Source organism: Drosophila ananassae, chromosome XR (assembly GCF_017639315.1).
Source record: "Drosophila ananassae strain 14024-0371.13 chromosome XR, ASM1763931v2, whole genome shotgun sequence".
NCBI classification, from domain to species: domain Eukaryota; kingdom Metazoa; phylum Arthropoda; class Insecta; order Diptera; family Drosophilidae; genus Drosophila; species Drosophila ananassae.
Window position 1 is genome coordinate 531,298 of NC_057932.1, and position 21,956 is coordinate 553,253.

The 21,956-nt window shown below is 42.0% G+C and overlaps 1 protein-coding gene and 1 pseudogene across 4 annotated transcripts in view; both read right to left on the reverse strand.

Annotated features, from left to right (window-relative positions):
- Positions 1-21,956, reverse strand: part of LOC6495749 (disintegrin and metalloproteinase domain-containing protein 12) — a 573,836-nt gene that overhangs the window by 521,048 nt on the left and 30,832 nt on the right. For 3 of the 4 annotated variants that reach the window (XM_044717324.1, XM_044717323.1, XM_044717322.1), the window contains exon 2: positions 15,949-16,161. The gene's annotated coding sequence lies outside the window, so the exon portion shown is untranslated. Of the gene's footprint in view, positions 1-15,948; positions 16,162-17,262; positions 17,283-21,956 lie in introns of those variants that run through there. The other variant, XM_044717325.1, reaches the window with a different exon arrangement.
- Positions 273-3,230, reverse strand: LOC116656462 (annotated as a pseudogene).

The following is a 21,956-nucleotide window of genomic DNA, read 5'->3' on the forward strand; positions in this document are numbered from 1 at the left end:
ATAACTTAATCTTTGTTTCTTTGTTATACCCTTGCAGAGGGTATTACAATTTTGGTCAAAACTGTGCAACGATATACGATTCGATATACAACCAGAGGTGGATTAAGAACAAGAATATTATCAGACAACCGAAGAGAATGGAATAAATACGCGTGTTCATATAATAAATTCTAGGTTCTTTAAAATTGTTTTCTTGGTAAGGGTTTCCTCTTAATAAGAGTTTGAGTTATTATACCCTTGCAGAGGGTATACTTTGGGTTAAAAGTGTGCAACGCAGAAAAGGAGACATCTCCGATTCCATAAAGTATATATATTCTTGATCAGGAGCGCCTTCTGAGTCGTTATGAGCATGCCCGCCTGACCGTCTATTCGTCTGTCTGCCTGTTTGGCTGTCTTTGTGAAAATTTCTTAAGTTCCCATTTCTTAACAATTTTATTGATAATGTCTAAGGCGACCCCTGGCTCGCATCAAATGAAAGTGAATCCCAGGATGCAGTACGGTGGCTAAGCGGTAGATAAACTTCAGCCCCACCAGCACAGTTATCAGAAGAAACCAAATGCATAAAAAGCCAAAGATCTTTTCGTTCAGCATGTTGAACTGCAGAAGGCAAAGATTATAGTAGACATTGTCCGAGACGCCGGCTTCGATATTGATCACCTCGCACTTGACGCGCTTTGGATTACCCGAGTATCCCCGTTCCCAGAAGTCGCCAAAAAATACGTCCAGCAGGAGTGTGTTTACGATACTTATCGTCAGATTAAAAATTTCGTAGAGCACATAGCTAGCAAAATAGCAAAAAAGGGGTCTCCTTGTAGTCGCTGTTGAAGTAGCTCACCAGATTTTCCAGATGGGCTTTGCTCTTGGCCTTTCACACAACCGCCTGTTGGAAGTCGGCACAGAGGTGTTTGAGTCGCCCGCCCTCCCAAATCTTCCAGAGATAAGTGGGCAAATATAAATCAAAAGACTCGATAGGCAGCACGAGCACCACACACTGATAGTAGCGAATGTAGGACCGATTCTCACGGAGCACCGAGCGACCTACCAGTTCCGGCTTGCATTGCATGCCATCGTACAGAGATTGGGGCTCTAATGCATCAGGTCGTCGTGGTGTATGCACTGGATCGGATCGCCAAAATATTGTTTGGAGGAGAGCAGAAAAGTGCTCATTTGAATCCAATTGCTTTTTTGTAGGTAAAGGGGGCAATAGCAGCCATCTTTGACCCTTCATCTATTTTTAGGTTGCAGTTTTACCTCCTGTCTAGTACAACCCCTAGGTACTTGGCGCTATCGCTGACTGAAATCCTTAAGTTGTTTAGTTTCGTGTAAGGAGATGGAATCTCCCACATGCTAATACAGGTGGCAAGGAGGAGCAGCTTCGGGAGCGAAGGAGGTAGAGCGGCCGTGCCAGAGAGAAAGCGAAGACGACGAGGAACGTAACGGTTCTTGGAGGGACAGCGCGGCAGTGCACGGAAGGACCAGGAGAAAGTGGAGAAGAAGTTTAGAAAGTTCGGCAGAGGAGAATCTCTACCGGTACGGAATGGGGTGAGGAGTGGGGCGATCCCTGGGAGGGCAACATCAGAAATCCAGCATCAAAAAAGATCGGGGGGGGGGTAGAAAAGGAAACCCGCCAACCAAGTGTGTGTGATTATGGAAAGAAAGATTAAAGGCAGAGGAAAGGAACCAAATCATAGAGGATTAACGATTGCCTCTGGCGCTATGTAAAGAGAACCGTTGGAACGATTCGGGACCATGTCTTCTAGGGAAGACGGAAGTGTTAAGTTAGAAGTCTGCCATTGGCGAGTCCGATAATCAAGCAGGAAAGTTCGAGTCCATCGAGAATATAAAAGAAAGTGCGGAAAGACCTGTAGTCCATGGCACATCTGAAACGAGACGAGTTGGGCCATTTTCCTCATGTATAAGCGTAAAAACGGACCGGTCTGACGTAGAATACCGCATACTGACGGCAACAGCCAGGAGTGAAGTTGCAAAGCAAGGAGTGGCAAAGAAATCGTTTGGGGACACCACGGTCTTGTCCGGAAACTCCTAATCCAGGCTCGTTGGGGCGTATCACTGGATCACTGTGTTCCTCTGAAGTAAAGGAGGCGCGACGACCAACCTCGGCGTTGCATGTCTGAGTTTGGCGACGAGTCGCGAACACAACCGGGGTGTGTCCTGAACCGGCGCCAGGCACCAAGACCGCATATCCTGCCATGCGAGAGCTTAAGAGATGGTGTGTATGTTGGCACCAACACGAAACGGTGATCGGTGAACAACGGGACGAGCTTTCGACGGCGGAGACGAGCAGATGCGACCGGAGGAGGAGCGAGGATCATGCGGAGGAGTCAACTCGGGTTAGACCCGCCATTTTAATACCAAAATTTGTAAACAAACCAAACCTAGAATAAAAGAGGAAAGGCTAAAAAAAATGCTTTTGGTGTTATTTCTAGGCACGGGCAGGATATATAAATTCAGTACAACAATCCACAAACTCTGTGAGCTAGCCGCGGTAATTGCGAGCATAAAGAAAGCCAAACAGTCCGTTAAATCAAACTACGTGATTGCATTCGAATTTAGAAATAACAGAGCTTCAAGATGGAAAGAAAAAAATGGATATACGCGCTGCGCAAGGTGGAGCTGAGTGAAGTATGTAGAGAGCTCGGTCTCCCAGCGAAGGGTCTCCCAGCGAAGGGAACATCAGAAACAATGAGGGTATTAGTAGCAAAGTGGGTCGATGAGACAAAGGACGACAAAATATTGGTGGTCACGCGTGGATTTGTAGAAAGATTCACACAGAGATCCACGCCAAGTCACAGAACGGTGAGCGAGTTAAAAAAGCTCATTTCAAGTCTGACGGTACCAGAATGAAAAGTATGAGGAGCATGGAGCCACAAGTTCGAAAGCAGGTCCTGGTGTAGGTGGACTACGCAAAAGTGGCCAAACAAGTACGGGATTGGTCATTTTCGGTTCAATTCAATCTCTTATATGAGGAACGCAGAGATGGCGAGGTGCTGCCTCTCTAAGCTATTTGGAGGTTTATCAGACAGTCAAACCTTGACGCCATGCTGTTGGTGATGATCGACCGATTTTCAAAATCCTACGGAAAGGGCAAACAGGAGGGTCAAAACCATGATCGCCCAAATTGCAGGACAGGGCCTGAGCCCATAGGACGATCACTGGTCAGAGTTAATGTTGGCAGTGAACTCAAACGTGTCCGACTACACGGGGTTTTCGCCGTGCTTCGTAACCCAAGGTAAAAAGCCAAGGATGCCGAAGGCATTGTATGAAAAGGATGCATTGAGGACGGGAGCGGAACAAACTACGCCTTTAGAGAACGCCGCAATGCTCCAAGAAGTATTTGAGCTGGTACGGAGTGACATGAAGCAGGCGGCGCAGGATCAGGCTTGGCACTACAACCTAAGGAGGCGGGAGTGGAGCCCAAAGATTGGCGACGTAGTGTGGGAAAAGAAGCACCACTTGTCTAAAGCGGTCGAAGGTTTTGCGGTATTTACTGGCGACGGTGGTGAACTTCGTGTCGCCAGTAATTACTGTGCTGCGTCACGTTGGCACGAAAAAAGAAAAGGGGGCACATCTGAGTGACATCAAAGCCCAAGCAGAGGAGTCGGAGCCACAAGCATAGAGAGGATACAGATGGAGAAATAAATGGGAAAAAAAATATATATATACATAATGAATAAAAAAACATCACACAAAAAATAAAGGGGAAGGAACAAATAAATATATTCAATGTTCTAAATCTTGGTTTTAGTAAAAACAAGCACAGTTCAATTTCATACAATTTATTTGAAATGTTTGGGTTTATACAAATGATATATGTATAGATGTGACTGCGAGGGGATGAAGACCGAATTAGAATACAAACGCGGGAAAGCGGCTCAACGTTTGATGCTGCGGAGCGATCGAGAGAGCCCGGGAGAGAGCGAGACAAACGCTAGTGCATGACGGTAGATGCAGGTGGCCGATCGAATGCACGAGAGCAGGCGATGCGAATATAAGTAAAAAAGAAAGTGACGTCACGAACTCAATAAATTATTGCCGGCCAAACTTCTTTCCGGCGGCTGCTTGACCCGACATACTCCCCCCGTTGGAAGATGAACTTTCAACAACTTCATGAAGGGGCAGCAGGTACCATTTGTTGATTGCTCGCCTTGTAGCTCCGGATGCCGTCCTCAGAAGCGCACCCGAGACCCTCCGTCGCCGTCGTCTTCATCCTCGATGCTACTGCAGCTGGGCGATGGCATCTCGGTAACCATTTCGCTGCCAAAATCCAAGAGCGGCTTCACATCCACACTGGGTAACATATGACCTATCACACTAGCCACCACTGTGCAGGTCCCAGCAAGACGCTTCTCCATGCGCTGCTCGAAGTGACGACGGTGCCTGTAATATTTCTTCTTCTCGCTGAGCACTTTGCGGAGGGGCTTTTTCTTTGGCTCGGAAACAAACCTGCGATGAGACTCCACCTTCACCGGCTCCGTCTGAGGCTGGACGAGCAACTTTGACAGCTCCTTGTGTGTGATCTTGAAATCCGCAACGATTCCCTCCAATTCGCTGAGCAGCACATTTAACATCGCCTCCGGAAATGTCTCCACTGATTTTAAGGAGGACAACAACCCTTGAAGATCCTCAAAAAGGACAGCCGAACTTTGGCTCAGGAATTCTTTCCTTCCCGGAGAGGCAAAATCGAAAAACGGATGCATTTTTGCAACAAAAAATTTATTTTATTTTGTTTATTTATTGTCAGCTCACGACCCACTGTGCCACTTCTATATAACGGGGTAATATATGTATGAGCGACTGTAACACTCTGCAAACAGCGTATGTATGTATGTCAACAGATGCTAATATTTTTCGCACAAATCACAAACCGAATAATGTTTTTTAATTTGTTTATGTTTATATGTTTTAAGCCGCGTAGCTCAAATTTGCAAAGGAAAATAATTTAATAACTTATTTTCCTATGAACAATCACGTCGGGGTTCACCAAATGTTCAGTTACCGAGCGTTTTCGGGAGCTAATATGAAATGAAATATATCTTTGGATATAAGCTTTCACTTAATTGAAATCGCTGAATCAACTTCCGTCCGAATCCGAATCAAGCTCCGTCCGAAGTTGGCTTTACTATCAGTTATATATCAATTACTCAATTTAAAAAAAAAAATTATAAAATTGAACATTAAAATTAAAATAAATATTTATTTAATTTATATAATTCATATTTGTATTAATACTTATACTGACATATCCAAATCTTTTTAATGCATAATTTCCGGCTTTATAAATTATATTATGGATCTGAACGACGAGTTGATAAAAACATGTAACCACAACGTTAGTCCGGTTTCTCGACTATATGATACCCAGTACTTTTTTTATTTTACCCTCATCCTTTTAGCTTTAAAAGATTTTTAAAGAAACTAACCTTTTAAACTACATGTTGATTTAAAATCAAATTTATGTTGAATAATTTTGTATGTTTTTAAACAATCCAGTAGAGAAGAAGATCAAAAAGTCTTAAAATATTCTTCTAAATAAAATGTTTAATTTGTCAAAATTTATTTTTGCAGTTTAAAATTAGACATTAGGATAACATTTTACATCAAAACTTTTTTTAAAGAGTTTCTTGAGCTGGCGCTACAGAAATATGAGCGGAAGGGGGCGTGGAAGAAATTTAAATCAAAATTGAATTGCGATTTTATTATAGGAGTCTTTTGAACCATCTAAACCATCTGTCATTGCATTTTACTTCACTCTTTCACTGCGTTGCACATTTTTGACCAAATTTATAATACCCTCTGCAAATTAGTAATAAGATTTTTGTTTAATTTTTATTTTAATATGGAAAATTTAAGTTTTTAAAATTGAAAATAAGAATTTAAAATATTTTCTCAACCAAAGGTTTTGTCTACAAATTCATGACCTATAATATAAATAACAAGAAAGGAAAGCTAACTTCGGGCGGAGCCGAAGTTGATATACCCTTGCAGTTCAGTCGCAGTCCGCTAGGTGGCGCCACGCATCTTATATTATTAGATATATAGAAGATCGTATATAGTCGGCCGATCCTAATGAAATTTGGCAAATCAGATTATTTTGTCCAAAATAGAATCTGTACCAAGTCCCATCTTTCTAACTTAAAAAACACCAAAGTTATGCCAATTCCGATCGTTGTATGACAGCTATAGGATATAGTCGGCCGATCCTTATGAAATTTTGTACACAAGATATTTTGGTCAAATATAACATGTGTGGAAAGTCCCAACCCTCTAACTTAAAAAACACTAAAGTTATGGCATTTCCGATCAATCAGTTATATGGCAGCTATAGGATATAGTCGACCGATCCCGGCCGTTCCGACTTATATACTGCCTGCAAAGGAAAGAAGGGTGTGTGCAAAGTTTCAACTCGATAGCTTCAAAACTGAGAGACTAGTTTGCGTAGAAACGGACAGACGGACAGACGGACAGACGGACATGCTCATATCGACTCAGGAGGTGATCCTGATCAAGAATATATATACTTTATAGGGTCGGAGATGTCTCCTTCACTGCGTTGCACACTTTTGACCAAAATTATAATACCCTCTGCAAGGGTATAAAAAAAAAATAAAAAAAAAAAATCAAAATAAAAATAAAACAAGAAAGGAAAGCTAACTTCGGGCAGAGCCGAAGTTGATATACCCTTGCAGTTGAGTCGCAGTCCGCTAGGTGGCGCCACGCATCTTATATTATTAGATATATAGCGGATCGTATATAGTCGGCCGATCCTTATGAAATTTGGCATATCGAATTATTTTGCCAAAAGAGGAATCCATTGAAACTCCCATCCTTTTAACTTGAAAAACAACGAAGTTATAGAACAGGTGGCAATAGGGTCAGCAGCGGTGAGGGAGTAGCGCGGCTAAATATTAGTGGCGGAAATCGAAGCAAGAAGAAGAAAGATTAACGGCGGCAAATGAGATTAAGGAGGATTAACGGGCGCCACTGGGACTATATAAGGAGGGCCACTGGAGCGAATTGGGACCGAGTCTTCTAGGAGACTTCCTTTGGAGAGTTCGACGTTCAAGCAGGATAGTTTCCTTAGAGGAATTAGGAGTGATAGGCTGACGAACCCCCCGTGGGTCAGTCCGACAGTCTCAAGTGGGAGAATTAGATCGAGTGCAAAAGGATCCGGCAGCCTTAGACTCGAGCGCGAGTATAGAAAAAGGTGTCCGGTGAACACCGGGAGGACGAGCGTTCGACGGGCTCGGGCAATCACGTTGAATACATAAATTCGGTGAAACGATCCACAACAAAGCAAAAAAGTTACAATTTATATATTCCACGTCTTAGTGTACGGTTCTGAGCGCAGAGTTCAATAAATTGTGTTCGCCGCGCCCAATTATAATTAAATATAATCAAATATAATAAATTATAAAAAATAGAATTTTGGCGCAATTATTTAGTGCGTTTTATTATTGTGATGGTTTTATTATTGTGATGGATCGTAGTTCAATTTTAGTGACGATGAACTCCAGCGGCACCGTCACAGGAGAACCCACTCCAGCTCGGAGTGCTATTTTAAAATGCAAGGCAAAGGGTAAAATCCAGGATTTGAAGAGAATCCAAGGAGCCCTCCACCCAGTGTCCAAGGTGGACGATGCCATGCGCCACGTTCATTATGGCCAGTTGGTCGCCATGAGGACTTTAAGGCTATCCACGGGGAGGTTGAAGAATTGGATATTTCAAAGCAAAGACTTGCGATGGAATGTGTCTGAGCTTGTAGCGACGATGCATGCCGAAATCGAGCACAAGACGTCGCTACGATTTTATAACCATTTCACGATATTTCAGGCCATCAAAAATGAACCTTTTTTTTTAAAGATAGAAGGAATTTGTATTGCAAGAAATAAATTTTTTAATAAAATCCTCACAAGGGTCGGTTCACTATAGCCAATATTTGCGAAATATACCTTTGGATATAAGCTTTCACTTAATTGATATTGCTTAATCAATTTAAGCTCCGACCGAAGTTGGATTTACACTCTGTTATATATCAATTACTCAATTTAAAAAAAAATTATAAAATTGAACATTAAAATTAAAATTAATACTTATTATACCGGTTTAGGATATTATAATTTTCTCCAAATGCTTGTAATGCATCTGTTGAGCTATCAGCGTTTTGATAGCGACCGAATTAATAGACAAGGTTCAATTATAATATTAAATTTATTATGGGTCAATTTAACCCCAAAACAAATTCCGCGGCCGATCCAAAACAATGCCGAATAAAAAGTGCATAAAACCTAAAAGCTTGCGCAGAAGCTCCACCAAAGCTCCCAAAGTGCATGCGCTACAAAAGAGCAACAAAGCGCATGCAAAACTGGGAGACAAAACAGAGACGAATACATGCTAATAACAACAGCTGCAGCTAAGTATATTATAATTATTTTACATGCATTTTTTGGTGGCTGCTTGGCCCAACATTCTTCCCCCATTGAAGGGTGGGCCTTCAATAACAATGTGGGAAGGGGCAGCACATTATTGAAGTCACATTACAGGTCACATTATTGCGGTGGTTATTCCGTGGGTTGTCCTCCCCAGCACAGCGCGCAGACACATCCCGTGATAGTTCACCGCGTCCAGAAAACACCCAGCCAAATCGAGTGTTCTATGCAATGGAAAGCCCGTGACCTAACTGGATTTGGCCAGCCGACAATAGGTCAAAGAATAAGCTGGCTCCAATCAGCAGGTCCACCCGCTGCGCTTTGTGGAAGTTGGGGTCAGCTAGATCCATATTGCCGGGAATCTTCCAGAACGAAGCATCTAAGTCATGGCTAGGCTGATAGTCTGTTATATGTGAAGCTACAACAGCCTCAATTTCCACTGAATAAGAGCTAAGGCGGGACTTCACGCACACATTAACAGATGCTCCATCCGTTTCAAACCCAGCCCCACCGAAATCGACCACCGTTGTAGAGCATTTGGAGCGGCAAAGCTGAAGTTCACTCGCCAGCCGCGACGAGATGAGGTGCACTTGTGAACCGGAATCCAATAAAGCTCGGCAAGGCAGGAAGGTTTCAGATCGACCACGAACGAGTACATTGGTTGTTGGCAGGAGCACTAGCTCAGCATTACGATCCTTGTTCCCAACAGGGTTGATTGAGCGGGATGGGTTCGCAATAGAAACTGCACCGATGGACGGGAGACTCGTGCGGTGAAACCTGGCCGCGAGGGTGCAACAAAATATGATGACGGTGATTACACGTCGAGCAGCGGGAAGCTGGGCATCCGCGAGCGAGCTGGCCATCCGCTAGACAAACAAAACAGCGATTCAGACGCCGCACTTCATCGTACCGTTCCTCAATTGGCAAAGCACTGAACTTTGGACAAGAAGGAAGCTCGTGCGCCGAAGCATCCTTGGATCTCGGCAGCTGATCCGGTACTCATAAGAGCCCGCATATGCCCATTGAACCGATCTGATAGCTCCCGCAAAGTACCAACAGACCCTGGCTCGACCACACGAAGCCTCAGGATCTCATTAATGTGAGACTGAAATATTAAACGCCGATTACTAAAAAGATTGCGCAATAGGTCAAAGGCCACATCGTAATTCGCGTCAGAAATTTCCAGAGCTCTCACCGTATCCAAGGCTGAATCGCGCAGGCATGTGATGAGCCACCGGAGCTTTTCCATTTTTGTTAGGTGAGGATGGCTGTCGATCGTTGTCCTAAAAAGGGCGCAGAAATCCAGCCACTCGGCCTAGCCGCCGCTGAATGTTGGCATCGGCAACGGTGGCAAGGAGGGGGCTGGCTTGTATGGCATTGGCGATACACTGGCACCGTCGAGAAGTGTGGAGTGGGCAGCGATTCTCATGGAGCGCTTGGAAACCTCCACCTGAATGTCCACTTGCACATCAGTCGCCAGCTGCGAGAATCTCCAATACAGATCACTCCCGATCTCGCTAAAATTAAGCTCCTCCAACTCTTCTTGAAGCGCAGTGAACTGCTCACGCAAACGCTTCTCCATTTTTTTGGTGGCTGCTTGGCCCAACAGCATCATTTCCGGCCTTATAAATTATATTATTGATCTGAACGACGAGTTAATAAAAACAAGAAACGACAACGTTAGTCCGGTTTCTTGACTATATGATACCCAGTACTTTTCTATTTTACCCTCATCCTTTTAGTTTTAAAAGATTTTTAATAAAACTAACCTTTTAAACTACATGTTGATTCAACATCAAATTTAGGTTAAATAGTTTTGTATGTTTTTAAAAAAACAACTGTCCAAACTGTCCAATTTGGCAAAATATTTTTTTGCATATAAAAATTAGACATCAAGACAACATTTTACATCAAAACTTTTTTTAAAGAGTTTCTTGAACTGGCGCTACAGATATATGTGCGAAAGGGGCGTGGGAAATATTTGAATCAAAATTTAATTGCGATTTTATTAAAGGAGTCTTCATATTATAAACCCTCTCTCATTGCATTTTACTCGCATCTAGAGCTGAGATAGAAAGATAGGGTAAGATACGATACGAAGGAAGGTGAAAATTTGCATTCCTAATTCCCCAATGAGCAACTAATAAGAAATTCTTTTTTATGGAGAGTGTTGGGCTAAGCAGCCACCAGATAGGCTAATTAGAATATTGATAATTTGTTCATCTGCAGCGGCATTTAATCTTCTCTTTTGACTCCCAGATTCGCATGCACTTTGTTGTCATTTTTGTAGCGCATGCGCTTTTGGGAGCTTTGGAAGAGCTTCTGCGCCAAAGCTGTTCTTCTTTGTGTGGTAGTTGAAGAGTTGTTATTGACGGGCCGCTATTTGTTTTATTGTGCGGAATTAGCTCAATAAATTAAATATAAACGATTGAATCTCGTCTTTAATTCGGTCGCTATCAAAAAGCTGATCGCTCAACATTGGTGACCCCGACGTGATCGCGCCCGAAGTTCAATCAGTTTAATTGCCCGAGAAACTGAAAAAACTGCGGTACGAAAACCTCATAAACAAAAAAAAATAACAAACATCTCTTGGTTTTCGATTTGGTTCACACGCGCTGGAGATTTGCGGGATGGAGTCTGGATGTGGAACTATTGGATCTGCTGCCGCAAGCCGGGAAAGGATGCTGCGGAGAAGAGCAGAGGTTACCTGCCAGGAGATGGAGGCGCTGCATCATAAGGTGAAGGCTGCAGCGCGGAATGAGGATGGCACCATTGTGGCGCTGGAGTCAGTGGAGAAGCGTTTGCGTGAGCGGTTCACCGAGCTTCAAGAAGAGTTGGAGGAGCTTAACTTCAGCGAGATCGGGAGTGACCTTTATTGGAGATTCTCGCAGCTGGCGACTGATGTACAGGTGGACATTCAGGTGGAGGTTGCCAAGCACTCCATGAGAATTGCTGCCCACTCCACCCTTCTCGACGGTGCCGGTGTCTCACCCATGCCATACAAGCCAGCCCCCTCCTTACCAGCGTTGCCGATGCCAACATTTAGCGGCGGCTATGTTGACTGGCCGGATTTCTTCGCCCTGTTCAAGGCCACGATTGACAGCCATCCTCATCTAACAAATATGGAAAAGCTCCGGTGGCTCATTTCATGCCTGCGCGAGTCAGCCTTGGAGACGGTGAGAGCGCTGGAAATTACTGACGCGAACTACGATGTGGCTCTTGACCTATTGCGCAATCGGTTTAGTAATAGGCGATTAATTTTCCAGTCTCACATCAACGAGATCCTGCAGCTTCGTGTGGTCGAGCCAGGTTCTGTTGCTACGTTGCGGGAGCTGTCGGATCGGTTCAATGGGCATATGCGGGCCCTCATGAGTTCCGGATCAGCTGCCGAGATCCAAGGATGCTTGCTCATCCAGATTGTCCTTCAGAAGTTGGATCCGGCCACAAGAGCCAAGTGGGAAGACACTCTCGCCGGAAACAACGACAGCCTTCCGTCTTGGGAGTCCATGGCACGATTCTTGGAGCAAAGGTGCCGGACTCTTGAATGCGTCGACTTTTCTTTGGCTGCGTATCCACCATCTAACCAAGTGGGCCGAGGGAGATCTTCGAATAACCGATCGTCATGTATGATTATCAACGCCCGTCCAGCTCTATGCGCCCTGTGTGGTGTTTTGGCGCACCCGCTTCCTACATGTCCAAGCTTCATTGCCTTGCCACTTAGTCAACGGTACGACGAAGTGCGACGGCTGACCCGCTGCTTTGTATGTTTGGAGGATGGTCATTTTGCACGCGGATGTTCAGCTGCCCGTTGCCCAAAGTGCAATCGCCGACATCATGCTTTGTTGCACCATTGCGGGAAGCTGCCCAGCTCAAACAATTCCCCACCACTACGAAGCTTGGGTTCCGCCGTTGGTGTTGCCGTTGCTACCCCACCGTCCCAGTCAATCAACACGGTCTTGACGCAGGATCGCCCTACTGAAGTGCTTCTGCCAACCGCCAATATCCTCATCCGTGGTCGATCAGGTGCCTTCCTGCCTTGCAGGGTGTTATTGGACTCTGGTTCACAAGTTCACCTTATCTCATCGCGGCTGGCAAGTCAACTTCAGCTTCGTCGCACCAAAAGCTGTGTAGCGGTCGCCGGTCTCGGCGGCACTGAGTTTGCTACGGATGGATCCTCCGTTAATGTGTGTGTGAAGTCTCGACTAACCACATATTGTGCGAACCTAGAGGCGGTTATAGTGTCTCATATTGCGGACTGTCAGCCCAGCTTTAAAATTGATATTTCGAAATGGAAGATTCCTCACGGCGTAGCGCTGGCTGATCCCAACTTCCACAGACCGCAAGGTGTGGACCTGCTAATTGGAGCCAGCCTGTTCTTCAACCTATTGTCAGTTGGCCAAATCCAATTAGGTCACTGCCTCCCAGTTGTCCAAAATACACTATTTGGATGGGTAGTTTCTGGACGCAATGGACTATCGCGGGATGCTGGATTGCCCTATGCAGAAGGAGAAGAATCAACGTTCCGGACCCCCTGCACTCGTTACGAGAACTCGATTCCCACATTGGTCTATTGGGGGGAGCAATGCATGGTCAAGAGTTTGGAAGAAGTTGGTGTGCCTTGTTCGCCCTGTGAGTTCTAAATCTTCTTAATGAAAAAGACGTGTCTGCTGCCCTTCTAAAATTGTTATTGAAGGCCCACCCTTCAATAGGGGGGAGGATGTTGGGCTAAGCAGCCACCAGATAGGCTAATTAGAATATTGATAATTTGTTCATCTGCAGCGGCATTTAATCTTCTCTTTTGACTCCCAGATTCGCATGCACTTTGTTGTCATTTTTGTAGCGCATGCGCTTTTGGGAGCTTTGGAAGAGCTTCTGCGCCAAAGCTGTTCTTCTTTGTGTGGTAGTTGAAGAGTTGTTATTGACGGGCCGCTATTTGTTTTATTGTGCGGAATTAGCTCAATAAATTAAATATAAACAATTGAATCTCGTCTTTAATTCGGTCGCTATCAAAAAGCTGATCGCTCAACAGAGAGGTTTGGCGCAATAAATCGGAGATATCCTGATTAAAGGTCGCAGATAAATTTTCAAACGTAAGAACCAGAAGAATGGCGCAGACATGTCGCTTAGTGTTTACCAAGTTATGAAACTACTACTTCGAATCTCTAGTAAACAGAATTCACCAACGGCGAATATTATTCGTATAACATTCAACGTTATTCACTGTAAAATTTGACCGAGCTCTTAAATATCTTAAAAAATCTATACTGCTGAAAGCTTTTTTATATTCATTTTAAAGCATGGAGGCACTTTGTACACCAAGAGGGATTATTTAAAGCGAAAGATTTCCACGGCAAGATGACACAAAGCATATATATGCAGTATTGTAAAACTTTTCAAAGGTGAGTTTTATGTTAAATATATCAAATATCATTTCCTTAAGGGGAAGCTACCGGGGTTAGATTTAATTGACTAGGTTGAGGTAGAACGATTTCTCATTAGTGGAGAAACATTCGAAAACTGAAATTTTCTTCTTCGATCTTGCCCTTTAATTAGCTAGAGACATGAGTGGATTAGACGACTTATTCAATAGCTGTATTAAATTGAGTGTCATGCAGACGTGCAGTAGAGACTGCCTAGCATCTCTTTAATCCCAGTCTCTGGTTTTTGCATTAAAGTTCGCATTTATTCGTGGACAGCACGACACCCACTAGAACACAAGTGAAGGCCAACTCGTGAAAGGTGTCCTATACTGATGCTGTAGGGCCTGCACGTTTGGAATGTCCAACATTTCTACATTGGCAAAAAAGATGATGGCATGGGCTATCGATAAAGCTATCGACTTCAAGCTTTGCAAAAATTTTTCTTTCTAAGCATCCGATAATAATCCAATTTACCAAATTTCATAAGGATCGGCCGATTTTAACTTGTTAAGTACCATCGAAAATGAAACAACATTATTATTTTTGAATTAGAAATTTTGTTAGAAAATTCATTTAATAGCGAAATTCTCATCTAGTTCGGTCCACTATGTCCGATCCGATGTATATTTAATAACATAAAAGCTCCGCCCAAAGTTAGCTTTCCATTTTTTGTTTATACGTATGTTGTTTTTATTCGTTACCAACGAAATCAGATATTTTGAGCGTGGCATGCGTGTTTTAAAATTGATAAAAATATAATCACTGTGGACGGAAGTCCACGAGGTGACGACCTGCATGCTTAGGCGTGCGCGAGGAAACTCTATATATAGCCGAAGAATTAAAAATTTTCTGTAGGCAACCGATCTAAATGAATGATATACCAATCGAAAGGTATTGTTTCAATTAGATAATTTTTGTCGAAACATATTCCAAAAGTTATTTGGTTTGGGAAAAATTAGGGTGAAAGTAAAAAAATTTGTAATCACTAAAGTGCTGGCTGGTGGACACATTTTAGTCCCCAGATATAATATTGTCATATATTCGCATTCTAGAGCTAAATACGCGTCGATTGGTACCTCAATCGACCCGATCCGACATTTCATTCAGAAGTTATTCGACAAATTTGTTCTTCTTCTTCAAAATTAAGCTAGTTTGCGTCGGTTTGTCTGTTTGCACTATTTTTTTCTTAAAAATACTGAAAAAAAATTGGAAAATGTTTGTTACTATCATATGAGCAACTATTGTTCTACAACTTTTTGAAATACCTTAAGCTTAGGTCAAAAGTTAAAAAAACTTTGTTGAAATGGTTTGTTAAATATAAATTTTACTTTCTTTGAGAGCAAACGTCTATATAGTAAAAAAAAAAAAATACACTGAAAATAAACTTTTAGATAGCTTTTGAGATGACGCAACTTTTTCCGATCGGCATTTCCGATCAATCAGTTATATGGCAGCTATAGGATATAGTCGACCGATCCCGGCCGTTCCGACTTATATATTGCCTGCAATGGAAAGAATGATGTGTGCAAAGTTTCAACTCGATAGCTCCAAAACTGAGAGACTAGTTTGCGTAGAAACCGACAGACAGACAGACAGACGGTTAGACGGACATGCTCATATCAACTCAGGAGGTGATCCTGATCAAGAATATATACACTTTATAGGGTCGGAGAAGATCCCCCTGATCCCCCCCCCCCCCCCCCCCCCCCCCCCCCCCCTATCTACGCTACTGACCCTATGCAAGGGTATAAAAACTCATGACGAGGTAAAGTACCGATGACGAACCTGCATACGAAACCCAAAATATCTGATATCAATTTTAGTGACGAAAATATATATAGGTGTACAAAATTGCATATAACAAATATTCTTGTTCGGCACGTGCAAGAAAAACAAAAAAAAAATCAGTCACGTGCCGAACAAGAATATTTTTTATATGCAATTTTGTACATCTATATAGCATATTTTCTTTATCCTATATAGATATTATTTCAATATTTGCCTTTTTGTCGTTAGTTTCTAAAGAGAAGATTCGATCTTTATATATCTTTATCAAAGTATGTCAATACCAAAATACGTACCAAACATGATCATAAAAACATATGAAATCCAAAATATTGGCAGCTGCAATGGTCCTATAATCGTATTAGCTTGCGAAGAAATACCGAGAGCTTTATCAAGCTTGATGGTGACAACAAAGCCACATTTGATGCAAATGCATAATCAGGACGGCCGAACGTGGATTGGCCAATGAGATAGCATGTCATACTTTGTTAAAATTTTTCTTGAAATTCCTGAAAATAAAACACCACAATATTAAAAATGAAATAAAAAAGGCTTGATCAAAAAGGTTTCAATACTTGTTTTACATCATTCTACTCTACTTTTAAAATATTTTTGATATGGTAATTTCCAAAAAAATTTTCGAAAAAATACAATTATACAATTGTTTATTACCACATACCGCTTATTTTCTCGAAAATATTGCCCTGTTCATTGTCAAATGGACAAAAATATAATTATACCCTTGCAGAGGGTATTATAATTTTGGTCAAAAGTGTGCAACGCAGTGAAGGAGACATCTCCGACCCTATAAAGTATATATATTCTTGATCAGGATCACCTCCTGAGTCGATATGAGCATGTCCGTCTGTCCGTCTGTCCGTTTCTACGCAAACTAGTCTCTCAGTTTTAAAGCTATCGAGTTGAAACTTTGCACACACCCTTCTTTCCTTTGCAGGTAGTATATAAGTCGGAACGGCCGGGATCGGTCGACTATATCCTATAGCTGCCATATAACTGATTGATCGGAAATGCCATAACTTTGGTGTTTTTTAAGTTAGAGGGTTGGGACTTTCCACACATGTTATATTTGACCAAAATATCTTGTGTATATTTCATAAGGATCGGCCGACTATATCCTATAGCTGTCATACAACGATCGGAATTGGCATAACTTTGGTGTTTTTTAAGTTAGAAAGATGGGACTTGGTACAGATTCTATTTTGGACAAAATAATCTGATTTGCCAAATTTCATAAGGATCGGCCGACTATATACGATCTTCTATATATCTAATAATATAAGATGCGTGGCGCCACCTAGCGGACTGCGACTGAACTGCAAGGGTATATCAACTTCGGCTCCGCCCGAAGTTAGCTTTCCTTTCTTGTTTTTACCTACTTTTAGCCCATTTAAAGGTAGTTTTATATATAATTATTTCGCATGGAAAACATTTAATCTGTTTCTATTCTTAATAAAAAATCTTTTTATAAGGTGTCTATTAAACGTATTTGAATTCAAAAGTATTAGAATTGGAATGATTGCCCTGTGCATTGTAAAATGAAACAAAAAAGGAAAGCTAACTTCGGGCGGAACCGATGTTGATATACCTACCCTTGCAGTTAAGGTTGTTCCATTTCCGATCATTCAGATATATCTATAGCGTCCATAGAATATAGTCTGCCGATCCTTATGAAATTTGCCCAAAATGGACTCCGAAGAAAGTCCCATCATTCTATCTTAAAAAACATCAAAGTTATGGCATTTCCGCTCAATCAGTTATATGGCAGCTATAGGATATAGTTGACCGATCCCGGCCGTTCCGACTTATATACTGCCTGCAAACAAAAGAAGGATGTGTGTAAAGTTTCAACTGCATAGCTTTAAAACTGAGAGACTAGACGGACGGACAGACAGACAGACGGACAGGCGGACATGCTCATATCGACTTAGGATCCGGATCAAGAATATATATACTTTATAGTGCGTTGCACACTTTTGACCAAAATTAAAATACCCTCTGCAAGGGTATAAAAATGGTTCTAGTTACTAGAAAATTAACTAATAATGTAATGGACAAGTCCCGTGCGCGTTGTCCCGATGCACAAGTCATAATTTAAAAAAAATCATAACCATTTTTAAAAAGCATCAATGCACAAAAATTGAGCTTAGTAAACAAAAATTTATTTTCATTTAAATATTGCGTCTGGATTCGCTGAAATTGACATTTGAATTAGTTGATTTCGCAAGGCACTTCCGTTATATCTTCGAAATCCATCTTTGCACCAATCAAATAGTGATAATAAAATACCATTTATTCATCTAAAAAAAGAATTGTTTGCTTTTTGACATGTTGGGACGGGACGGGATTTTGGAAACGCCCAAAAACAGGTAGTCTCCGGGTTTCACTTAAACGAAAAGTCATCGAGTTTCACACTGAAAAATTTCAACGTGTATAATACAATCTCTCTTTAAAAAAGACGAATTAGGTCAAATAGTATCACTAGTCACAAAAACTCAAATCAATTCAAGTACTACACAACCTCCATTTCAATTAATGTGAATAATATGAAAGGTCTGGATCGAATCAAGTCTCTCCTACCCTCTGTGGGGCAAACAAGGTTTTTTTGAAAATCTTGTTGCTCAAATCTTGAAACCACAAAAATTGGTTATCCTTATAACAAGACAAGAGTTCTAGAGCTTCTCATAATTTTTTTGTATCGATTTGGTTATTCAAGGTTATTTATTATATCTGGTTATGTAAGTTAACAATAGTTAACGCATATAATAAAATAAATAATAAATAACATAAAAATACTTATAACAAACCCAATGTAATAGGCACCAGCCGTAAATACTTATAGTTAAGTCCAGCCTTATGCTGAGTCAGCGTTGCCGCTTGTAGGGGGCGGGATTTAAGCCGTTCGGTTCCCGATGTGATGTATTATGCATGAAGTGCATGGTCAGCACATCCAGGTTATGCGCAGTCGGTTCACCGACCATAGCTTAGATTTAAAGAGTTTCAGTTTAAGTCTGTATCTCAAAGAATTTAGAACGCACTGCTCAATAAAGACTTAACTCCGGCAATCACCGTCATAATTATCTATCTTTTCTTTGCCGGCTGAGTCACTAGGCCAGCGGCAACAGAGACAGTAAACTCCGCAACATAATCGTCGTAACTCTAAAAGGTAGCTGAGGAACACTACTAAAAGCAACTCGGCGACTGAAGTAGTAATATATTAATTTAATTGAAGTATTAACTTGATTGGCGCCCAACCAACATTTACCTATACCCAAAAAGAAATTGAATATAAGAGGATATAGGATTCTAATTTTAAAAATTAGGACTCTACAAGACGAAAATATTTTTTTAAAGAACTTAAGAACTGAAAAAAAATAAAAATCAAAGTGTTTTATTTTGCAACAAAATTGTGTTTGTAAGCCTAGGCGACAGAAGGGCTAATAATAAAAAAAAATGCAACTCATTAAAAAGAGATTTTAATCTGATGCTAGTTCAGAAGTTGATTGCGACTCATATAGTAGAAGAGAGTTAGCTGCAGTTAAGTTTTACACTAAATCTGATGTACAAAAAAAATACAAAAGTATAAATAAAAATAAATTAATTAAAAAAGAAAATTAGTTATTTTACACAATTTAAAAGCAGACAAGATTTATTTTTTCCGTCTTATATTTAAATCAATTTTGTTGTTCATAACTTTTCCCGGCCCGGACGGTTATATAAAACTCGCAGTCGAACAATTTTTTTTTATTTCCTATTGCTGACCCTACAAATTTCCGTGGGAATAATCCGACCACTTATGCGCTGGCTGACTTTGCCTTTGTTTCTTATTGTCGCTGCCCATACAAATATTTTCCGTGGATGTAATCTAAGCTGCCTATGAAGCTGAATTTCCTGGTAGCGGATTTGTCAAGGCTGCTGATACGGTCACATTTCTAGGAACATCAATCTAGCTACTCATGACCGATTCATTTAGCCGCCATAGAAGCAGGAAAAATTACTCTAGCGGTTCGGAATCTGAGGGCCAAGGGGGAGTTCTAGTATAATTGACGAAACTTTCAATTGAAACCCCTCGCGAAGAATCATGGACCCCACACAGCTAAGCACTATCATAAACACTGCGTCGGCAATGCTTTGGCAAAGCAAGCCATTCAATACCAGCAAAGAGAACAGTAATTAAACAATTGATACACCAAACAATTGATCCGCTTGCTGCCATAGTGGCAGCGATGAGTGTGTCGCAATCCTCAGCACAAACCCCGGAAATAAAGGTGTATGAGGAGATACAAATTTCAGACAATGTGACGACGTCCGTTGTGACGAGCCGTTAGATGCCGTCAAATGTTTACCACAATTTGCGGGGACTCAGGAATTGTACGTCTCTTGGAGAGAAGCGGCCATTACCGCATATCGCATATTTCGTCGGTACGATGGCAGCTCATGCCACTACCAGGCCGTCATCATAATTGGAAGTAAAATCAGGGGTCCTGCCGATGCAGTATTATCCTCCTTTGGCTCGGTATTGAATTTCGACACGATAATAAGTCGCCTCGATTTCGCATACAGTGACAAACGGCCGATGCACGTCATCGAGCAGGAATTAGGAACCTTAAGACAAGAAGACCTAAACTTATTGCAGTATAGACCTAAACTTATTGCAGTATTACGACGAGGTAGAGAAAAAGCTCATCTTGTTATCCAATAAAATACGATAAAATACGATGTCCTACGATAAAGAAGTGGCGAAAAACATGTGTGGAAAATTTCGCGACGATGCGTTGCGTGTGTTCATATCAGGCTTAGGCGAAACCTGACAGATGTGCTCTTCGCGGCAAAGCCGAAAGACTTGCCGTCGGCCTTGGCGCTAGCTCAAGAGGTGGAGTCCAATAAAATAAGAAACATCTTTGCGGCTACCTTCGCAAAAAATCATGAAGAAAGGGAGCGTAGACCGAGCGAAAAAACGCAAGATCGCCAACAGGAAAAGACTTCTTAGTCGGCAAATGCTCAAGTTCCTGATGGAAATAATCCACACTTCAATAAACAGCACAAAGTTCATGCTGATCAGCAAGGTTACAAATATCAAAAAACCCCTAAGCCAGAACCTATGGAGGTCGATCCCTCCCTCTCTAAAATTATTTCGCCTACCCACACCAGCCTCACCAGAATAGGAGGCCTGCTAATTCCGAGTGGTCGAATGTCCCGAAAAAACAGCAAAAACTGAACCATATTGCCCAGGGCGTAGAGAAGGCATACGACCGTAATGCTACCGACGTGGCAAGGGAAATAGACGATGACGCCATCTGAGACTATGATTCAGATGCCGTTAATTTTTTAGGGGAAAGTCCCTGCTACCTCTCGTCGGACGAAGAGTAGCGGGGATGAAGATGAATTTTCTAATCGACACTGATGCATCCAAGAACTTTATCCGACCCCACAAGGTGTTGCGTGGTGTCCGCCCAGGTCACTCAATTCACGACAAAACTACAATAACAAACAAATGCTTTGCCCGCCTATTCAACAGAAAAGCGACGTTCTTCATACTACCGGACTTGTCATCCTTTGATGGTATAATGGGCCTCGACCTGTTAAAACAGGCAGGGGCATCCCTTTGCTTAGCTTCTGGGCACCTCAAATGGGGCACAGAAGTTGAGAAAATTTCATTTTATAAGTGTGCTGATGTCAAATTTACGAAAATAGATTGCTCAGACGCACCCCCTTTGGTAAAGACGGCATTCTTGGAAATGCTAAAGAATAGGAAAAAATCCTTTGCAGATCCAAACGAAGCCTTACCTTACAACACCTCAGTTTTAGCCACCATAGGAACGGTGAGCGAAGTCTCCATTTATGCCAAACTTTACCCATATCCTATGGGAGCAGCGGATTTCGTCAATAAGGAAATCCAAGACCTGTTCCAAGAAAGGAATCGATGAGGCGGGTAATCGAAACATTAATGCCCCATTACCCCATGGCATTACCCATATGCGGTTTAGAATATAAACATTTACACCGACCATCGACTTTTAACCTATGCAGTGTCGGATTCGAATCCCAACGTAAAGATTAAAAGATGAAAAGGACGAATCGACGAAAGCGGCGCGCGAAGTTTCTACAAACCCGGAAAAGAGAATTTAGTTGCTGATGTCCTATCCAGACAACAGCTTAATGCAGAGGGAGAGTAAGCAGCCGAGTCCTGTGCAGCTACGATCCACAGTGAGCGCTCGCTCTCTCATACCATTAAAACAACTGAAAAGCCGAAAAATTGCTTCCAGAATCAAATCGTTCTAGAAAA